Source organism: Pinus tabuliformis, chromosome 8, assembly GCF_031772625.1.
Source record: "Pinus tabuliformis cultivar Carrire ecotype Pingquan chromosome 8, CPIR1, whole genome shotgun sequence".
Classification (NCBI taxonomy): domain Eukaryota; kingdom Viridiplantae; phylum Streptophyta; class Pinopsida; order Pinales; family Pinaceae; genus Pinus; species Pinus tabuliformis.
The window spans coordinates 2,067,072,822-2,067,094,777 of NC_142294.1; positions in this window are offsets into that span (position 1 = coordinate 2,067,072,822).

Genomic DNA, 21,956 nt, shown 5'->3' on the forward strand with positions numbered 1-21,956 from the left:
CTCTTCTTCAATCTGGTGTCCATCAACTCCCATAGACTTGACCAAAACTTCCCAACAAATCGAGAATCTCGATTAGATACAATAGAAGTGGGTAATCGAAAATGAACCCATACATGTTGAAAGAACAACTTTGTTGTTTGTTCAGCTGTAATCTGCTTGTTACAAGGTATTCAAATACACATTTTGCTGAACCTATCCACAATAACATATAAATAATCATGACCTTTTGTAGATTTTGGAAATCCCCCAACAAATTCCATGGAAACACTTTCCCAAGGATGAGAAGGAACTGGAAGTGGAGTGTACAAGCCTAGTTTTCTATTGCTGGGCTTGCTTTTAGGACACATGGTACACCCTTTAATATGTCTAGAAACTGTTTCATGCGTTCTTGGCCAATAACAGAACCTTTGCAACTGTGCAAGTGTTTTACTTACACCAAAATGACCTGATATTAGAGAAGTATGTGCTTCTCGGATTATGTTAACTCTTTCAGTTTGAGGAATGCATAACTTTCCCAAATGATATAAGAGTTGGTCCTTAACACGATAATCCAATTTTTCTACTTGTTTGCCATGACTTAAAATTGCATATACATCCTTAAAATCTATATCTTGAGCATATTGTTCAATGTAGCTTTCATGCAATACTGAGTTATGCTTAAGTATAGTAGATGCATTTATGATTGGTCTTGATAACATATCTACAACCTTATTGTGTATGCCTTTCTTATATATGATGACAAGATGAAACTGTTGTAGAAAACCCATCCACCTATAGTGTCTTGATTTCTGCAATTTAGTTTGTGAGTGAAAATATTGAAGTGGTTGATGATCTGTGTGTATAACTGTTTCTTTGCCCATTAGGTAATGCTTCCACTTTTTCACACTCTATACTAATGCATACAATTCTTTATCATATGTGGGATAATTAACTACTGCATAATTAAATGTCTCAGAATGATAACATATGGGTTTACCATGTTGCATCAACACTGCTCCCATTGCATAGTCATTGGCATCAGTTTCAATCTCAAATGGTCTTTGAAGATCTGGCAATGCTAGTATTGGTGTTGTACTAATTTTTTCTTTCAAGGTGTCGAAGGCTTTCTGTTGTTTGCCTCCCCACTGAAACACCTTGTTCAATCCTGTTAAAGCATGTAAGGGAGCTGCAATCAAGGAAAAGTTCTCAATAAACTTTCTCCAATATTGTGTTGCTCCTAACTTCTGTAGCAGATTTGGGTTTAGGCCAGTTCACAATGACTTCAACCTTAGAGGGATCTATCTTCAATTCACCACCCCCTACAATATGACCTAAATAATTTAAAGATGTTTTTCCAAATTCACATTTTGATAACTTGACATAGATATTTTCTCTTTTCAAAACATCTAGAGTCTGCTTTACATGCTTCAAATGTTCTTCCATGTTTTATTGAAAACAAGAATGTCATCTAAATATACAATTACATAATCATCAATAAAAGGTCTGAGTACATCATTCATAATTCTTATGAAAGTGGCAGGAGCATTAGTTAAGCCAAAAGGCATAACTAGCCATTCATACAATCCTTTCTTTGTTTTGAAAGCAGTCTTCCATGCATCTTGTTTTGCTACTCTGACCTAATGATAGCCACTATGCAAGTCCTACTTGGAAAAGTAAACTGCTTCTTTCAATTGATTTAATAGATCATCTATGCGAGGAAGAGGATAACGATTACAACTGAATCTACAGCAGCAAACACATCAACATAGAAAACAACAGAGCTAGTGAAAGCCATGGAGAAGATGTCAATCCAGGCAAAAAAGCTCAAAAGGCTAAAGGAGAAAGTGGCAAGCTTAGAAACTAACTGTAAGCTTGCCCAAATTCAGCAGAGAGAAGAAACACAGAAAGCCCTAAGGATGGGTGAGAAGATCAAAGTCCTAAAGAAAGATTTGACATTGTAGAAACCACTAGGACAGACCAAAGAAATGCTCTGGGTCAATATCATTGACTCTGTCAATGATATTTGGCTATCAATTCAAGTTATAGTTGAACAAACTAAATTGGTGAAAGTAGCCACTGAGGCTATCCAAAAAGTAAGGCAAGATTTAGGAGACCAACTTGAGGATGCAAATCGACTCATCCACTTCATGAACAATAAGAACAGACATGAGCTTAATGAGCTTGGTATAGAGGATAGGACCGAAGCCATCCTAGAGGTTAAAAAGGTTCTTTCCAAAAGAAACCTTATGCTCAATTTAGAAGAAAAGTGCCACATCATGCAGGTGGCCATTGACAGGTTCATGGCCAAATTTCAAATTTTGAGGGACAAAGGTCTTCCCATTCCTATGGTCATCCATGATAAACTCATGACCCAATTGGATTAGACTGACAGACTTAGGAAATTGGCTAAGGAACAAACCAGTACTTCAGGTATAAAAGCCCCGCCAACTGGAAAAATATTGTATGATACTTTGGAAAATCTATTTTTCCTAGAACATGAGGTGAAACATCTGTTTGTCACCAAGCCCAATTTTCCTAAATACACAGAGGCAGATGAAATTTACAAAAGAATGCTGAAAGTAAAGTTACCTAAGGATGAATGGTGGGAAAAAATGACAGATTTACTTTGAAAAGTTTTACAACAGAAAATTACCACAGCAAATATGAAGGCAGCCAGGTGAAACAGGTAAAAGACAGATCAACAGGTCCAAAGAGTATCAGTGAAAGATCAAAGTGAAGATGATTCGAGCGTACAAATATCAACCAACTTAAAGGGCTCAAACTCAACTGCAACAACCAACACTACCACAATAAAAGGGACAACATGATGCAATTTTCCACCTGTCCCTACCTTCATGCTTGAAAATATTTTGATTCCCTAGATTAAATCTCAGATTGTTATGAGATATTTTGTAAATATTTTTTGTATAAATACTTCATTTTTCGAAGTATTTAGGGTGGATTCCCAGACATTTCTATAGACATTCTCTCTCAATTCTAAGTTCTATTGTATCAATGATTGGATTGGCTTGCTGGATCAAGGAATAAAGCTCATATATTTTACAAGATTCTTGTGTAAGGCAATATACAAATAAGTATTCTCTTTTGTTTACTATTATTTCTCTTATGTATCTCCATAATCTTGTTTTTTTATCTAAAATCTAAATGTATAACATGGAATGATATTTCAGAAATTGCTTGAATGCACTCTGTGTTGACTGTTTACATTTTAAATGTTTTTTAATAAACTATCTTAGTTAGGGAATTCTTAATTGCTCCCTTGCTTCCACAGTTTCTCCCCCTGGTCTATAGCAAATGATTCTTAATTGCCCTTTGTTCATGACCACCTGCTTTCTTTCATTCTGATCCTGATCTAAGGATTCTTCATTGCCCTTTCACCGTGGTTAGAACCATCTCATCCATTAGACCTGAAGATTTGCCTTTTGCTTTGCTAGCCTTCCCTGTGAACATTCCCTTTAATGATCTAGTCCAATTATGCTATCCTTTGATTGACTCCATAGCCCAATGGCTTGAAGACCTAGCTATATCCATCTATTCCAAGAATTCCACCACCCAACCTTCAATCTAAAATCAAAATCCTCATGAAACACTAAGAACAAGCCTAAAATCTAATAAAAACAAAGTTAAATCATAAAGAGAGAGCCTCTCTGGACTTAAGTTGGCTAGAACATGAGTCTAAAAGATTGGTTTGTGGTTACCTCAGATGATTCCCTCTTTTTATAACTTCTAGGTAAAACTTCTGAGTGATAACACCCTCGACTTGGGCCTAACCCCAAGCTCCCAAAGTTTAATGCCTTTCCTCCTCTACTATGGTGATATAGAAAGTACCGAAACCTTGGGCTGGGGCTAAGCCTAATCCCTTAGCTCCCTTTTTCCTATGGGCACATGGTTGTGGGGTGACTGGGGACCAGGGCATAGCCCCGACCCCATCCTCGATTTGCATTAAATGAAAGTTTCAATAGAACTTTCTAACTATGATAGTTAAGTCCCATTTGTAGCGTAACAGTAGAGCGCTACACTGATATGCTTTAGGTCTCATGTTTGACCCCCATGGAGGCAAGTTCGAGCCATAACCAAAATTTTTGTTCAACCCCAAGGTGCCACGTGGAAGCCTGTTGTTGGTCAGGTAAATCCCCTCTGCGGACAGAGGTGATCCCACTAGCCTATAACAGAACTAGCCACAAACAAACCACGCTGCTACGCAAGTTCCTAGTTATGCATCAAAGGTGAATCAAGAAGATTAACCTGGAGTCCAACACTATGATTGAAGCAGAGTTGATATCCTCGCTCCCTTGCTCCAACAGATCACAAACGAACATCTGCACATGCAAAGGAAGAGACAGATACCAACATAAAAACTACCAAGGCACAACTATATTTCAGTCAGAAAGGAAATAAATCAACACATCACCATGATAGATAATGAGATTGGAACTATAATAGCAGTCGCTCATCAATTAATAAACAGGAAAAGTTACAACCATTGTTCTGACGTCGATCCTTCTCCTGGCTGGGCGAATAACTATATGTGTCTTGCAATGCATCTCCTCTCCGGCAGCATAACCTCTCCAGCACTCACTAGCACTCCTCCAAGAACTCAAGAACTCAACATCTAACACTCCATGACCAATAATCATCACTACTATCACTCAATCACTAAATCACTAGCACTAACACTAGCTTGTCCAATGCATAATGACAAGCTTATATAGATGAAGAAGGGAGGAGGATGCGATGAACCAGGACACCTTTCGCGGATTAGCATTATCCTCAAAAGCCATAAAGATGGATAAAGCTCGACAAAAGACTGATTTTTTATCCTCAGAAAAGCTCCATGTAATGAAGGAAACAACAGTCGGACGTGCGTTAAGGCAAAAAGCACGACTAAATTTGGTTGGCGCGACTGTTGCTCTAAGACAGAGCGCCAATGGTCGCGCCCTCTTTTGAGGATCTCCATCATTGGCGCGGGTAGGATACTGAGGACTTGCGCCAATGGAAAAAGAGCACTTTTTAGGGATGATCTGCAGAAGGTGTCTTCAGGGAACATGGAGTACATACTCAGGGGAACATAATGCAAGTGTTTTTAGCCTTTGTCACTTCTTATAACTCCCGGGATGGGTCCTCCAAGGTACGACAAGAGGAGTAACAGGGATGGTGACAAATTACTGTGTAACAGATGCCCCCTAAAGCATGAAGTCCGAGAGGTGGAGAGGGGTGAAATGCTTTACAAGAACACACATAAGAGCACATATAGTTACTGCCGCCGAGGAGCTGTATTGAGAGACATGACTAATAGTTCAATTACATGATGTACGTGGTATGGTCGCAGCCATCCATAAGAGAGTACATAAATAATCTGGATCCATAGTATGGACGCAGCCATCTGGTTAGGATCAATGAACTGACTCAGGTATGGTCGCAGCCATCCAGTGAATGAGTCAAGTACCAAGAATCACGCCTGGATTACAATAGACACAATCCAGGGTCTTGCGCTCCATCTCGACCCGAACAAGAGTACAAGTCCAAGCATGTGAATATATGAGCTGAAGTCGAACATGCATGAACATCGTCTGATTACCAGTCAATAATGGAAACTGTTAACAGACACAAGAGGTACCACCAATAATGACAATGGCCCTCAAGGTACTATAGGTACAATCTACGACGTGTGAATCAATGGTCTGAAGTCGAACACCCGTAGAATCATTCGATCGGAGGCCAATGATGAAAACCTCACGTCGAACACGAAGAACCTGCCATTGAGGCATGCAGGCTCCAAGGCACCGGAAAGGAGTCTCTAGATCAATTCCCTGGATAATGAGTTGAAGTCGACAGGGAATGACCTTGATCGAAGGTGGGCCATAATGTTTCCCACATCATCGACACGAGACAGAGAGATGAAGTTGTGAATCAAGATTGTGCGAACTATCAGAGGGAGGTTGTTTTTTGCAGAGGTCAACTTCTCTTGAACATATCGGCGGCACATTAACGGAATTGGCAGTATTTGACATCAATGTATCAAAGGTCATGATGACGAGGCAATGAGTGAATGAGAGGTCAAATAGGGTACCCAATTCCATGGAAGCAAGTGAAAGATATGAGATGAAATATCCCCACCCCGGACACGAAAGCAAAAAGTGCCATGTTCAAGAGCGACATACTGCCGTTACGGTAATAATTATGGTTCAAAAATTTTCTTTTCCCCCGCCATTTCTGGCGAGTACCCCAGTTATTTTTAACAAGCTTGATGGGGATAACATATGCTTGTGTTGTGACAAAATCCGATGTCATTAAGTTTTAACGAGTCTGATAAAGGAAGAACTCGGCGTCTTTTCATGTTTAGAGAGTTTGAAAAGACAGCAGAAAAGGAAACTCCAGGGATGTCCTTTTTCATAAAGTTGTGTCTCTCGGGCCCGAAAAAGTATAAAATAATACCCGAAAGAACCGCCCGATCATTACGATCGAGGAGTACTTTTCATGATTAGTGACTTTGACCTGAAAAAGTAAAAAAGCGGTCAAAACCACATCGTTTCGTAACCACTAACGAGTTTGAAACGACAAAAACCCGGTAATCTTTTTATGTTTTAACGGTCGACAAAAAGAACTTAAAACGATCGCCCCTTATCACCATTTAATGAGTCAAGAGGAGCGACTTGGCAATCTTTTCCTCTTTAAATGGTCAGAAAAGAGCTGAAAGCGGACCTCCATTTTTATTTTCTTTAACGAGTCAAAAAGGGAAAAATACTCGGCAATCTTTTCATATTTTACGAGTCAAAAAAGAGCGTAAAGGCGACTCGTCCTGAAGGAACGAGTGGTATAAGGGATAGCAACTGGTTCCGGTAATGGTGGAACTCACTTGAAACACGTAAAGGTTAGGAGGCTGGCTAATAAAACCACTCATCGCTGCGGTTCCTCAGGAAAGGAGAAACAACCAAGTGAAAGCATATGATCGGCCAAAAAGATGGTGGCGATGGAATGAAACAAACAAGGCTCATCTAGCAGGATTTAGCGGATAAAAGGCAATCACGGGATGTAAATGGGTTCATTTTTACACAAGCTTGAACCATGGAGAACTTTGCTTGTTAAAATTTTTTGTTGCATGCCCCCAGCATGATCATACAAATCGAGGTACATGCCCCCCAAGCTTCATGGCATTCACGGAGTGGATGGAATGAAGGTTTACTTGGAAAGACTCGATTTTGAAGGAGGATGCATGCCCCCCGGGCTTCAGTCACGCGCCCGGGTGAGCTGCCGTCATCAGAATGACGGGGTGGGTGCTGGGGTATTTCCTGTGGAAATAAGACCATTTAGGAATGGCATATGACTATATGTGAAGTGTGAACCGGGGAATGAAAGTTGGTCTACGACTTTGATCGTTCTTCCTTCATGCGGAAAACACATCACTCTGAAGAGTGAGGACACAATAGCACGTATGCGATAAATATAGTCTCGTCCAAGTAGTAAATTGTAATCTAACGGACCTTGGACTACCATGAGACCCATTTGGATAGTCTTCCTTTCTAACGTGATAGGTACATTGGGAAGAATTCCTAAAGGTCGAGTGATTTCTCGATGGAAACCTATGAGGTTTCTCATCTCAGGCAGAAGCAGTGGGGAACCAAGTGCTTCCCAAGCTGTTGAAGAAAGGATACTCACAGGAGATCCCTCATCAATAATTGTACCAGCCATAACCATGCGGTAGACTTGGACTATAATTCGAAATGGTATGGAGGCTGGTAACCGAGGATTAACTAGTTGATCCCAATTGAAGGAAACAACTAGGTTGCTGGGAGGTGGGACTGGATAGACAGCCGGATATGATTCTAATGGACTTTCTTCCTGGTGTGAAGGAATGAGAGGGATGCTCACTTGATCATTAACGTCTATGTCAATGAATAGAATTTGGACGGTGGGTTATTCATTCTTGGTAGTGATAACATCATCTGAGGAGGTAACTTCTGAAGGCGAAACCGGGTCACTTGTAATCCGGACCATTTGACTGTTGTCTGGTTTGGATTCAGATGTAGGATCATCTAGGGTTGGAAATTCTGAAAGCAAAATCGGGTCACTTGTAAGCCGGACCTTTTGACTTTTGTCTGGTTTGGATTCAGGTGTAAGAGCATCTAAGGATGGAACTTCTGTAGGCAAAACTGGGTCACTTGTAAGCTGGACCTTTCGAAAGACCGGGTCACTTGTAAGCTGGAACTGTGGACTTTCGTTTGGTTTGGACTCAGGTGGTTCATCTTTGATGATCAAGTGGTGCGTAGATGATGAATATAAATCACTCGTTCCGACCAGGGACTGGTTTGGAGCAGGCGGAGCACAGGTGGGTTCAGGAAGAGAAAGTTGGACCAAAGAGGAATCATGTTTGATCACTTGGTTAGTGGAGAGACGCTCTGCAGTTGTAAAAAGACGCTGATATCCAGCAGGTAGTCGGGGTAAGGGATCCGACAGACTTGCCAAAAGACGGGAAGCTTCATCCATAAGTGGACAAAGGCGAAGGAGATGATTACCTTCACAAAGTCGACAAGGGAAACGAACCTTCCCTTTTCTGTTACCAACTAGTAAGGTATCGTCGATTTGCGACAGTAAGGGGTGAGTCGGGTCACGGGACCATATGTCTAGGATCCTGGGAATGCCAGGACAATTAGAAAGAAAATGGTCCCCTTTGCATAATCGACAAGGAGACCGAAGCTTCCGCGGAGGAGCAGAAGGTGGTTCCACTTCTGATAGCTTCGTGGTAGATACGACCTTTCCCTTAGGAGACTTCTTCTTTTTGGTCTTCTTCTTCTTCTTCTTAGCCACCTGGTTAGTGAAATCCAAGGTTTCGCCTAGCGAAGTAGAAGATGAGGACGCAGCAATAGGCGAAGAAGGGAAGGGGTCCACCTTAGAATCAACATGGTGTTGTTCGGGTGGAGGAGGTGGTGGTGGGACAGGAGTCATCACACTTGAGACCACCGAGTTTGAAAACAACCATACGGGTAAACCAATGGTCAACCCAGGCAAAGACAATGTTGTGATATACTGAACGCCAACATTTCCAACAGAAGGAAATGGGCGAGGGTTCCCATCAGGAGGAACACCTTGGCCGGTGGGCACCGGAAAGGCTGCCATTGAACGAGAAATAACCCTACTCAAGCTAACGCAAACAAAATCTAATTGGGTAATGTTATCGTGGCCAATAATTTTTAAGACACTGAACTTAACCTTTTCATCTTTTAAGAGTCGAGAAAAGGATAAAAGATGACTCTAGTCTCCTTCGAATATTTAATGAGCACGAAGTGACAAGACGCTCAAAGGCACCTTTTCGTTTAGGGAGTCCGAAAAGGATCAAAAGTGACTGCTCTGGAATTCTAGGTAGAGGGTGTGCCGAACTTTTCGCAAAACCACAGAATACTTTTTAGGGTACGGGTGGTCGATCTTCGTGAATGCTGTGTTCACTGCATTGCGAATCGTAGGGCGGCTGACACGACTTCCTATGGATAAAGGCTTTATTCCTATAGGGGTCTCCCAATATATACTCGACGGTACGTGGGAGCACAGTCCGTATTGGCACCTATCGTTTCACCGTGGAGGAATCACCCAACCACTCGACGATAAACTACCAGGTTTAAAGACGCCGGAACACGTCTCTAACCTAGACCTCTAGAGTGTTTTCGTTATGTTCCAATGCGTTGTTATGTTCATTGAGTTCATTTTAAAGTTTATCTTTGATTATGTTTCAGTTTTTTGGTCCTACCGTATGTGATATCTCAAAAACTTCTTACATGCAAACTATATGCCAAAAGTAAATCATTTGATTCGATGAATTCTATCTACAGGAGGGTTGAGTTCTTTTTCACAAACGAAACGATCACTTCAACAAACAACAAAGATCCTAATGCAGCTAATAACAAGAAACGAAATTTTATTTTTTTCTTTTTAATAGCAACAAATAACAATAAATGCTAACTACTATGATGCAAGAGATTTTTTATTTTTCTTTCCTTTAAGATGGCATGATGCATGTAAACAAATTCTAAGAGATATGCACAATCCAAGTTCAGTTAATGAAATAGAACCAATTCTGAAACACTAAAATGAACCATGCAAGCAAGGAAAAACACAAAGACTAGTGAACTCCAACGAGGCTAGAAGTGAAGTATTCAGAGTATAGAAGATCAAGCTTTAACAAAGCACTGGATAGGTGCAGAACACAACCAACAAGTTGACTGGATAATCAAGAGATCGAAACTTCCCACAGAAGGCTAGACATGCAAAGTCACTAGATATCCTAGGGCTGAGACGAAAATCAATAGCAAACAGCTGAGGGATACAGGCTAAGACCAGTCAAGCAGAGGTTCAACACAGTTCCAGAGGCTGAAAGAGATATATAAAGAGACTGAATGAGCTTTCCACCCACACACAGGCAAAATTTACAGAGCTGGCGCGACTGTCAGCCTGCAACTTGCGCTATTACAGGATTGGCGCGAGTTGCTTTCGAGCAACATGCGCCAACTGGCGCGACTGTCAGAGAAATAACCGTGCCAATTAAGCTTGCCAACTAGAAAAATAAATGATACGACCTCAGGTCGGGTTGACAGTGCTCAGATGGGTCAAACAGTAAAGAATAAACTCAAAACTGACTTAGGAAGCTCATCCACTCAAGCAAGCAGAAGAAAATCAACATGCAAGACAAAAATCAAATAGTTACTCCCCAGTGGAGTCGCCAATTTGTTGGTTAGGTAAATCCCCTCTGCGGACAGAGGCGATCCCACTAGCCTATAACAGAACTAGCCACAAACAAACCACGCTGCTACGCATGTTCCTAGTTATGCATCAAAGGTGAATCAAGAAGATTAACCTGGAGTCCAACGCTATGATTGAAGCAGAGTTGATATCCTCGCTCCCTTGCTCCAACAGATCACAAACGAACATCTGCACATGCAAAGGAAGAGACAGATACCAACATAAAAACTACCAAGGCACAACTATATTTCAGTCAGAAAGGAAATAAATCAACACATCACCATGATAGATAATGAGATTGGAACTATAATAGCAGTCGCTCATCAATTAATAAACAGGAAAAGTTACAACCATTGTTCTGACGTCGACCCTTCTCCTGGCTGGGCGAATAACTATATGTGTCTTGCAATGCATCTCCTCTCCGGCAGCATAACCTCTCTAGCACTCACTAGCATTCCTCCAAGAACTCAAGAACTCAACATCTAACACTCCATGACCAATAATCATCACTACTATCACTCAATCACTAAATCACTAGCACTAACACTAACACTAACACTAGCTTGTCCAATGCATAATGACAAGCTTATATAGATGAAGAAGGGAGGAGGATGCGATGAACCGGGACACCTTTCGCGGATTAGCATTATCCTCAAAAGCCATAAAGATGGATAAAGCTCGACAAAAGACTGATTTTTTATCCTCAGAAAAGCTCCATGTAATGAAGGAAACAACAGTCGGACGTGCGTTAAGGCAAAAAGCACGACTAAATTTGGTTGGCGCGACTGTTGCTCTAAGACAGAGCGCCAATGGTCGCGCCCTCTTTTGAGGATCTCCATCATTGGCGCGGGTAGGATACTGAGGACTTGCGCCAATGGAAAAAGAGCACTTTTTAGGGATGATCTGCAGAAGGTGTCTTCAGGGAACATGGAGTACATACTCAGGGGAACGTAATGCAAGTGTTTTTAGCCTTTGTCACTTCTTATAACTCCCGGGATGGGTCCTCCAAGGTACGACAAGAGGAGTAACAGGGATGGTGACAAATTACTGTGTAACACCTGTGATTGGGCCACATGGCACCCAATCATTGGGCCAGCAAAGCATTCAATCAATCAATCATAAATTGCCAATTCAAACCAATCCGGTGAGGCCACTTGGCAGCCTACCATTGTCCTGAGAAACACAGTCAGCTTGCCCAGTTAGCATATGGATTGCCAAGTCAACAGTCCTGCACTTCACCGTACAAAATTTTTAACTATTTAAGAAAACGATCAGAATGTGATATCAGGAGCATACAATATCGGTTTTGAGCGATTTAAGTTGTGTTGGATTCAAGGTAACGAGATATATGTTTTGGCACCAGTTTCGAGCACTTCTGAACACTTTGATTTTTGAGTACTTTACTAATCCATTGGATCACCCCTACACATCAAAAAGATTGTTTCCCGCATTATATTTTTAGAAGGTTGTAAAACCCAAGATGGACATTCTCTATTGAAAAAAGAAGACCTATCTTCTTCTTGTATTATTGATATGGGGATAATTTCCCCTCCTAAATTTAAGAAGATAAATTATTGTTGCATTACAATACTTGAAAGTAACCAGGCACAATCTGAACATTAAGAAGATGATTCATCCTCTTCTCTAGCCACCGCTTTTCCTCACAAACAACCCACTACTTTTCAACTCAAAACCAGGGAAATATTTAAACCCCTGGAGTTGCCCACAATCCTTGATGAATATTCTTCAAAGGTTTCAAGTTTCTACCAAATTTCTCTCGAGAAAGCAATGGTGTTACAACTAAATAACATGTTTTGCAATTTGAGTATTTCTTGGACAGATTTATAATAATTCATGAAGATGTGGCTTTAAGGATGTCTGGCCATTCATTAAAGTGGGACGCTCAACAATGGTTCCAAAATTTAAGGTCTAGTTCAATTAGTTCATGGCAGGGTTTTCAAGAAATCTTGCTTAGATATTGGGGAGAGCACAAGTCATATGACAAACATCTGTTAGAATTACGTACTATGCAGAGGGAGAGCAGTGAACCAATCACTGAATTTAGTAGGAGGTTTGAAAAAAAATATTTCAACATGCCAAAGGAAATTCAACCTCCTGAAGCTGCTACCATGGTGTACTATTCGAAGGCTCATCCTATTGACTTGGATTTTTATCTTAGGGAGAGAAAGCTTTGCGCTATGGAGGAAATGTTTCTTTATGCACTAGAGATTGAAGATAATCTTTAGGCCTGTGGCAAAATTTATTATTAAAATGAGAGAAAATGTATTGCTGAAAATAAGAGGGTCCTCCAAGCGAACCATGAGAATGCTTTGCAGGAAAATGCAGACTTAGAGACAAGGAGGGGCTTTCAAAGGGTGGCATAGGATTCCCATATTGTTGAAAAACAAGAATTCCAGCATTTTGAGAATTTAAATCAGCAATTTGTTGCAAAAAATTAAGCAACACTTTGAGTGCCTGGAAGACCATTATAATATTTATGACTCTAGTAATGTTGTAAACAAAGGAGGAGCTAATGTAGGTTCTCAAGTGTTGTTGTAGGGAGACAAAGAACTTTGTCGAGAGTTGGCATTGTATGAAAAGCACCAACATTATGGGGAACAAGTTTGCGATTATTCTTTTCACTCTAAATGGTTGTCCGCAGAAAATGGAAATAAGGTTTTTGACATTCAAACCTCAAAACTGGAGTCTGTGCAAAGGGCAACACAAATTAAAAATTTCTTTGAAGATCCAGTGGAAGATATGATGGAGTCTGTTTTTTTCTGAGTTTTTAAAAAATGCAGATTTTCGCATACCAGTAATTTGCAGCTATAATATGTTGTTTTGAAAAGAAAAATACGGCTCATCTTATGTTTATGGTGGGTTTCATTGATCAACTCCACACCAGAAATCATTTCTCTTACAATGTTACCCACATGGTTGCTTTGGAAATCCACATATACCTCAGCAATTGGGGGATGTAAATAAATAAACTCAATAGTGAGCATTTGCTTTTTCACTTCCAGAAGTTTTTATTTCAGTTTTTTCATTTATGAATAAGAATTCCATGTCGAAAAAATAAAGTATTCGGGGGATTTCAAAACTTCAGAGTTTTCAAATATGTTTGCAAGCAGCTTCAAAATTCCGACTCCATGCCCAACAAGGCACTTGGTCTGCAATTCTTAGTGTTTTTCAGACAAACATTGTCCCGAGTTGGAGCTAATACTTCGTGTTTTTCAGACAACGTTGTCCCGAATTGGAGCTAATATGTTGTGGTTTCATTTTGTGCAGAAAAATGTTTAAGGGAACATTTTATGGGAGCCCGTTAAAATTGGATATCATATTTTCATAATTTAATTATTTTTTTTTTGATTAATTTAGGCCAAAATGGATTTTTATAAGTAGGATCGAGGTTATGTTTTCTTATTAGAGAGTTTCTTCTAATCATCGAATCAAAACACCGAGAGAGGAGCCCACCAAGATATGGATTTATAGCTAACGCGTCGGAATTAGCCGTGAGATTGGTAAATGTAAATCATTAAAAATACTTTTTCTAATTCGATGTGCGATGTATCCTTAAAATTGTGAAGGAAGTTCTTAAAATGCCATAAGGAATCTGTATTTTGATCCTTTTTTCAGAGAGAAAATCACGATATAAATTATATTAAGAAAATATAATAAGCTATACGCATGAGAGGTCATAAACAGAGCAGCCAGAAACACTGTTCCAGTTGACAAAAAAGGCGCTGCCTTTGAGCCTAATAATGAAAAAGGAACTGATACCAAAATTGGTCACAGATCATAAGCAAAATCATAATGTCCTTCCGGGATTATACCAAAAAGAAGAGATCCGCATAGCCATGAGCGGAATCCAAAATGAAGGGAAAGCATATCAGACCAAAGGCACCAGTGCAGTTATGGAGTCCATCACCGAATCAATGGGAGCATTTGAGTCCTGGAAGATACGAGCATTTCTCCACTTCCAGAGAAGCCAGCAAGTGAGGATAAAAATCGATCGCCAAGCTGGAATCTGTTCACTCCACCACCTGAAAGCATCCTGTACAGAGGAGAAAAATTGATGAGGAAAACCATATGATAATGAAAGATCATACCATATTTTGGCCGATGCCGAGCATTGAAAAAACATATGGATGTTTGTTTCCAGTGCTTGACAGCACATGACACATCTGCCAGGACCCGTCCAGCCTTTTTTTTGCAGAACCTCCCATGTAAGGTTCCTATTGGAAAAAACCAACCAGGAAAATAATGTAGCTTTGAGCGAGCATGAAGATTTCCAGAACTTCAAGGGAAACAAGGGCAAATGGAGCGGCTGTAGAGACAACGAAGCAGCGGCATAAAGATCTTTGACAGTGACTGGCATAGTGGATCTGGACTTTGACCAAACCAAAGCATCATTGGTCCCAGATTGTTTAATTCCTTTCCCATCAAAACTCATTACCGCCGATACCCATAGCTGAGAAAGAGAAGAAGGCAAATTAAGATCATCAGCAGACTTCCAAATAGGAGTCGATGAGGACCAATGAAGAATGAGCTTGTTCCATGTAAATAGACCCTGAGAGTGCAGGAAAGAGATGAGAACAGGAGAGAGGGAATCTTCCAATCCATGTACAGTCGGTTCCAGACCAATAAGAATATTAGAGCCAGTGTTAAAACGCCATCGAAGGAAATCAAAAAAGAGCAGCTGAATCTTTCTGAATCCACGCCATATAGCTGAACCCCCTGTTGAGCCGAGAGACTTTCTCTGATACCAGTATACCAGAGGCTTTCCTTTCAGGTATTTTTGGTTGATGATGGAGCTCCATTTTCCCTTACCGAAGATACCACGCTGCAGAGAATTACACAGGAGAGCTTTACCAAAAGATCTCATATGAAGCAGTCCCCATCCGCCAGATCTCTTTGGTCTAGAAATTGTGTCCATCTTAACTAAGTGCATCTTGGAAAAATGAGATCTGCCGCCCCATAGGAAGTTTGCAGATAGAGAAACCATGCTGTTGATAATAGAAGAGGGAAGGGAGTAAAGGTGTGCCCAATACACCGCAAGCTGCGATAATACTGACTGAAGAAGGATAAATCTGCCACCTAAAGATAAGAACCGCAACTCCCACCGAGATATTTTTTTGTAATAGCGGTCAATCAGCCATGTCCAGTCCAGCCTGCGATTCCCTTTTGGCTTGAGAAAAAACCCCAAATACTTGAAACCATCTTTAATTGGAGCGAGGTCGATACCAAAAAGCGATGCAATCCACAAAGCCAAATCCTCATTTGTGTGATTATGATATAACAAGGATTTAGCTTTGTTAATAATCAGGCCTGTTGCGGATTGAAACAATTGAAATATTCCATGGAGGCATGACCAGCTCGATTTGCGAAGCATGGCAAAAATAAGAATATCGTCAACAAACAAATTGTGAGACAAAGAGATATTCTTGCATATCTTGATGGGGGCGCATCGTTTGTCTGCAACAGCTTTGTTTATCTGAGTGCTGAGTGCATTCATGACCAAGATAAAGAGAAGTGGAGCGAGCGGACAACCTTGACGAAGTCCTCTTTCCGCCTGAAAGAACGCTGAGGGGGATCCGTTAATGATGACAGAGTATTTAATATTCTCAACGCATGCCATCACCCAGTTTATTCCCTGAGTTCTCAGCCCAATTTTTGCAAGGAGAATACGGAGGAAACCCCAATCAACACAGTCGTATGCCTTTTCTAAATCAATTTTAAGAATGGCAGCATCTGTATTTTTCATAAAAACTGAGAATAAACATTCCTGAGTGGATGCGACAACATCAATAATGTTCCTGTCCTTTAAGAACGCATGCTGATCCGTGGTGATGAAGGAGTTTAGGATCGATTTCATTCTCTCAGCAATGATTTTGGATGTGATTTTGAACAGAGTGTTACACAAAGCTATTGGCCTGAAGTCCGCAAAAGTTTCAGGCTGGACCTTTTTAGGGATGAGCGCTATGAAAGTGGCTGTAAGAGCGCTATTCACATTCCCTGACATGCGAGAGGCATCAACCATCCCAAGCAGATCATCCTTGAATAATTCATAGAAATGTTGGAAAAATTCAATGGGCCATCCATCCGGCCCAGGACTTTTGTCCTTTTTAAATTTCTTGATGACCTCCTGTAATTCTATTTCCGAAATGGGCTTGAAGAATTCCACATTTGCTGCTTCGTCAAACATAACAGGAACATGTTCTATCATTCGAAAGACATCATCAATCTGTATATCCCGCCGCTTGTATTGCTCCTGAAAATGCCTGGTGGCTTCAGACGAGATTTCATGTTGAGAATGAAAGAAACCCCCATTACCATCTTGAATCTTCCAGATCGAATTCGCCCGTCTTCTTGCATTAGCAAAATTGTGGAAAAATTTTGAGTTACGGTCGCCTTCCTTTAGCCAAACCGCCCTGCTTTTAAGTCTCCATGCAGCTTCTTCCATTTGCAGTAGCTCTTGCTTCTTCTTCTCTAGAGATCTGAGATGGTTTTTTTGTTCGAATGACATACCATCAGAAAGAATCGTAGCAGATAAGATGCATAGCTCCTTTTTTATATCCTCTAGCTCCTGTTTGTCCCGCTTCTTCTTTTTGATAATCCAATCCTTTGCCACCACCCTCAGAGACTGTATATTTTCACGGAAAGTCGTGAAAGGAGCGTTTTCTGATCGCTTTAGTTCATCCCATTTTTTAGTTATGAGATCAATGAAAGACTGGTCAGACAGAAATATTCTGTTAAACTTGAAGGAATAACCAAGTCTAGAGTCCGCTTGCCTCCAGCAAAGTATTTTGATCTTTGTCAATATATAAGTTTCTTTATGCAAAATATTATCATGTAAGCAAGCTTTGTCCAAGTCATTAACGAGAATATTTGTTTGAGGAAAGGGAAATTTATTGGTCTCTTGTTCTCTGCTAAAGGTGACATTGCGACTCCCAAAGTTTTGGTAAAGGAATCACCTCGACGATTTTTCTGTTCTTAAATTTGAAGCAACTCTTGACGGAGGAAAAATAATTTGTTTATGGGTTTATTATTTTGAGTGTACAATTAATATTCACAAATCAAAGAAAAGGGTATTGGACTAGACAAATCAACAACATTATTCATTGCCACCAACAATGAAATTACATTAACAAAACTTCCCTGGTGACATCTGTGTATTTCTCTCGTGTAATGATGTTGGAAATAATAATCCCAACCATCACAATAAACACCCTGACAGCAGCCATACTTGTCAGACATATTTTTGTAGGTTGCGTCTCTGTTTGAAGATGGAAGGACTGAAGCCATGCAGGAACCATTCCAAAACTCAGCAAAGGACTTTAAAGCAGTGAATGTACTTTGGTAAATAGATATGGGCAAACATTAATTCAAAGACTATTGCCCACAATCCAGACATACCTGCACGATTCTGATCACACTAAAAAACAACATCATATTAATTTCGCTCTGTCATGAATTAAATGTAAAATTGTATGTTGAGTTATATATAAATGTAAAAGTCATTTTGTAAGAAGTTAGAGAGTAAGAGGTTAGAGAAAAAGAGAGTGCAAGTCTGTGGGGAGAAAATGGTGGAGCAAATTTTGGTGGGCGCGTGAAAACAACAATTACAATATTTTACTGTGTGTTATTTCGCATGAAATTTTAGTTTTTACTTAGTGAATGAGTCGCAGCCTCATGTGAATGTATTTTCATGTTTTAAAATATAATACTAAATTTTTATTGTGTTGCTCCAAACCTACTTTGTCATTTTTGCCGTGAGTAAATATTATTCATAAGTCTCTGAAATAGCTTTACGGTGCACGAAATCCAAGTCTGTGAAATAGCTTCGCGGTGCGCGAAGGTAGCTGCACGAAATCAGCTTCGCGATGCGCGAAGCTAGCTGCGTGAAACTGCGAAGCTAGCTGCGTGAAAGTAGCTTCGCGAAAGTCAAAGACCTCTGCCCCTCGCGAAAATTAAATTTCCTAAATATTTCTAACATGGTATCAGAGCCGGTTAAATATTGTTAGTGTAAAAACAAGTGTTTTTACTAGCAGTGAGAATTGTATATTATTCATAAGTCTCTGAAATAGCAAATATTTCTAACATGGTATCAGAGCGGGTTAAATATTGTTAGTGTAAAAACAAGTGCTTTTACTAGCAGTAAGAATTGTATATTATTCATAAGTCTCTGAAATAGCTCTGCGGTGCGCGAAATCCAAGTCTGTGAAATAGCTTCGCCGTGAGCTAAGGTAGCTGCGTGAAAGTAGCTTTACGAAAGTCAAAGACCTCTGCCCCTCCGCCAAAATTAAATTTCCTATATATTTCTAACATGGTATCAGAGCGGGTTAAATATTGTTAGTGTAAAAACAAGTGTTTTTACTAGCAGTAAGAATTGTTTTGACAGAAGATTGTTTTTATCATATTTACCAGCAGGTAGAAAGTTTCTTTTACACTCAGAAATGGCAAAATCAAGCACAAACTTGACTAATCCTCAAATACCTCAGTTTAATGGAAAAAATTATGATTATTGGGTTATTACAATGAAGGCCCTGTTTTCTTCTCAAGACATTTGGGATTTAGTGGAGAATGGCTTTCAAGAACCAGCAGATGCAGTAGCATACAATGCCTTATCTCAACAAGAAAAAGATGTGTTAACGGACAATAGGAAGAAGGATTTAAAAGCCCTATTTTATATTTTCCAAGCAGTTCATGAAAGTATTTTCCCAAGGGTTGCAATAGCAACGAAATCCTAGCAAGCATGGGACACCCTTTACACAACCTACCAAGGCATGGCAAAAGTCAAGACAACAAAGTTGTAAATGTTGAGGAGAGATTTTGAAACACTTTGTTTGAAAGAGTCTGAGAATATAGGCTCGTTTTTTACACATGTAAGTGGGTTGTTTACTCAAATTAGGGCTCATGGTGAGACACTTGAGGAAATAAGAATAGTTGACAAAGTTTTGAGAAGTTTGCTAGAAAGGTTTGAGGACATTGTTGTGGCCATAGAAGAGACAAACAATCTCTCACAGTTCTCAGTGGATGAGCTTAATGCATCACTGATTTCTCATGAACGTAGACTGAATAGAGTAGCAAGCTCCTCATTGGAGCATGCCTTCAAGACACAAGTATCATTTGGTCAAGGTCGAGGCAGAGGAAGATCATATGCTAGAAGAAGAGGAAGAAGCCCACACAGAGGTGGAAGAAGCAGCCCTTCAAGTTCAAATGGAAGAGGAAGCAATCAAAATCCGAGTCAAGGCCCAAGCCAAAATCAAGCATAAGGTCAGAGGTATGATAAATCTCAAGTCCAATGTCATTATTGTAAGAAGTATGGTCATTATACAAATGAATGTAGAAATAAGCAATATGACATTAGTAACAAACCTAACATAAATTTCACAAGAGAAAATGAGAACCATGATAGTATGTTTTTAGCTTGTAATGTAGCTCAAGAAAAACAGAGTGATATATGGTATCTAGATTCAGGGTGTAGCAACCACATGTCAGGAAACATAGAGATGTTTTCCAATCTAGATGAAAGTGTGAAATTTGAAGTGACATTAGGGACTGATAGAAAATTCTTTGCCATGGGAAAAGGAAGAGTTAACATCCTAACAAAGAAGTGGGAGAAGAAATACATCTCAGATGTTTACTTTGTCCCCGGTCTGAAACATAATCTCATGAGCGTTGGACAGCTCATGCAGAAAGGCTACAATGTCTTCTTCAAAAATGATGTGTGCACAATTTTGGATAGGCCTCCAAGCAGACAACTGATTGCAAAGGTTCAAATGATAAACAATAGAATGTTTCCCCTAAAAATAATATCAGATTTGCAGAAAGAAGGTGCATAAGCACAACTATCTATGAACTCACAAGAAGATGGAAGAAAAGAGGCAGCTATCACACAGGTAAACTTTCAAGTAGAGGTAAAGATGAAAACCGGTTATGGCATTTGAGATTTGGACATCTCAACTTTGGAGGTTTGAATTCGCTGCATAGGAAAGGAATGGTGAAGGGATTACCACTCATAGAAAAACCAGACAACATATGTGAAGGATGTATCTTGGGCAAGCAACATAGAGAGACATTTCCAATAAGAAATTCGGTGAGGGCAAAGGCACCTTTGGAGATTGTCCACTCAAATTTATGTGGACCAATGCAGACACCATCAATTAGTGGCAATCACTATGTGTTGACCTTCATAGATGACTACACAAGGAAAACATGGGCCTTTCTCCTAAAACGGAAAAGTGAAGTTTTTGAGCGCTTTCGCCAATACAAGGCTCTTGTTGAAAAGCAAAGTGGACATTACATCAAAGTCCTTAGGACTGACAGAGATGGAGAATACATCTCAAATGACTTCCTTCGATTTTGCAGGGAGCATGGAATTCACAAGCAATTTACAACAAGATATACACCGTAGCAAAATGGTGTGGCAGAAAGGAAGAATATGACCATTATGGAGACGGCAAAGAGTATGTTGAAGGCAAAGTATTTGCTAAATGACTATTGGGCTGAAGTTGTCGCTTGTGCAGCATATATCTTGAATAGATGTCCAACGAAAAGCATCCAGAACATTGTTCCTCAAAAGGCATGTAGTGGAAGAAAACAAAATGTCACTCACATGAGAGTTTTTGGATGTGTGGCGTATGCACAGGTCGCTGATGAGTTAAGGAAGAAGTTGGACAGCAAGGGGGAGAAATGTATATTTTTTGGATATAGTGATGAATCCAAGGCATACAAGTTCTACAATCCATCAACCAAGAAGGTCATAATCAACAAAGATGTCCAGTTCATAGAAGAGGAAACATGGGATGGAAGTTTAGAAAAGACAGTCAATGTCAAAACATGCATACCACATGAGGACAAAGAGGAATTAACAATAGCAAGTAATTCCTCAACAGTGACTCCCTCTACTCCTATTCAAGCAGAGCAAAGCAGGCAGCAAGCAACGCCATCAACAAATAATAGGACAGTTTCACGCAGCTAAGCAAGTGCTTCTCCAAGCACACTGCGAAGCGCGACACCAAGTGACATGTCAAACCCATGTCTTATATTTATGGTGGGTTTCATTGATCAACTCCACACGAGAAATCATTTCTCTTACAATGTTACCCACATGGTTGCTTTGGAAATCCACAGATACCTCAGCAATTGGGGCATGTAAATAAATAAACTCAATAGTGAGCATTTGCTTTTTCACTTCCAGAAGTTTTTATTTCAGTTTTTTCATT